Genomic DNA, 1,777 nt, shown 5'->3' with positions numbered 1-1,777 from the left:
TGTGTCAGACAGTATTCTTAGTGCTATTCAAAGTAATAATTCCTTTAATTCTTGCAATAACCCTAAGAAGTAGATGATATAGAGATGAAGAAGCGAAGGCATGGTGAGCTGAGCTAGTCAAAGAATTAGTGATTGACCCAGGATTCAAATCTGAGCAATCTGCCTCCAGGACCTAGACTTCCACTGTAGGTACCTTTCCAGGACTCTTTTTCCTCTACCTAGAAGGTCCTGGCAGGCTAATAGGTGTACTCCTATAAGAGCTGCCTTGTGGGCTTATGGATTTCTCATTCGTGGCGGGTTCCTGAGGGCCTGAGATGGTTAGCATCCAGCATTTCTTCCCTAAGCCAGTACATGAAGTCTTGCTCACCTTGGCAATGTGCATCAGGCAAAATGGTGAGAGAATGGAAACACCTTCAAGTGCTGAGGTTCCGCAGATGACAGGTGCTGTGTGAAAATGAAGCATGTTTTTCATGTTCTATAAAACAGGGCAACTTCATTACACCGTAGTCAGAGTATGGGCCCAGGACTCCTATAACACTCCACCTTTGGCATGAGGTGATTACTTGGTTAATAATCCTTGTCGCCTAGTGCACATACCCTGTGTTTATCACTCCCATCTTATAATTAACTTTTATATTTTCCTTAACTTTACAACTCAATCTGTGCACCAGAGTGCCTGCAAACCCATATTTATCTAATTTAGCAAACATTTGCATGCACTGCAATTAGACTCACATGTTGTGTGATCAACGTCCTTTGCTAATTGCATAATTCCTTTTGAGTTTAATCATCATATGGCATTCTTTTTTTTAAATGTCTATGTGGTTTGCTGTTGATTGTGAGCTGCATGTGAAATCTCAGGCACCTGCAATCACAGAACCAAAGATATTCGAGAGCCAAAGACAAGGGAGGAACTGTGTTCCTTATTGACAGGTGAAGAAATGGAGGCTCAAGGAAGTTAAGGGACTTGCCTATCCAAATAGCTCGTTATTAAGAGTTCCTGAAGATGTGAAGGGATAAACACATCTGCAAAGAATATCTCCCAAACCATCCCAGTGTGGGAATTCCATGAATAATTGAAGTCAGTCCTGACTTAGCATGGAGCTTGAGTCTGGACACAATTAGTCTGGGCCTAAAAGAAATCAGGTTATAGGCAAGGACAAATCTGAGAATATTCTGGAATTATAACCCTTAGCAATTGTTTTTCAGCTTTGGTCTGCACGTTGCCAGCAGACGTTTTGGTATAAGGAAAGCTGGCTAAACTCTTTTCCTTTTCTTCTGCCTCTTAAAATTATTTTGTTTGTTTGTTTGTTTTATTGTAAATCTAGATTAGAAGAGAGTAGAGGGTTCAACCAGGAATTAGGGATTGGTCTAGAAAGAATCAGAATATTGGAGCTGAAAGTCTATTTAGCTTGTTTTATAATAAAGTTCAGAAGGGCGTGTCCCAAATCACAGAGTTGGTTGCTCACAGGTTTGGGACTTGAGCCCCTGTCTCTTTAGTTGATGTCCAGGTTTTTCTTACTACAGTGCTCTACAAATCAAGAGACTTAAGTGGACAAAGTGCTCCTTGTCCTCTCCTTCCCTCATGCAGCACCTTTACACAGTGGCTTGGATGCCCAATGCTAAGCAAGGGTGTATGGATGCAGATGCCCAGACCTTGATCTAAGCTAGGATGCAAAAGCAAAGGATGCAAAGGAGAATGGGACCTACCAGGATGAGGAAGGCATCACTTCCCAGTGTGGAGATTTTGAACTCAGAGAGGATTTAAGAGAATGCG

Source organism: Macaca mulatta, chromosome 14 (genome assembly GCF_049350105.2).
Source record: "Macaca mulatta isolate MMU2019108-1 chromosome 14, T2T-MMU8v2.0, whole genome shotgun sequence".
Lineage (NCBI taxonomy): Eukaryota > Metazoa > Chordata > Mammalia > Primates > Cercopithecidae > Macaca > Macaca mulatta.
This window is presented reverse-complemented; position numbering follows the sequence as displayed.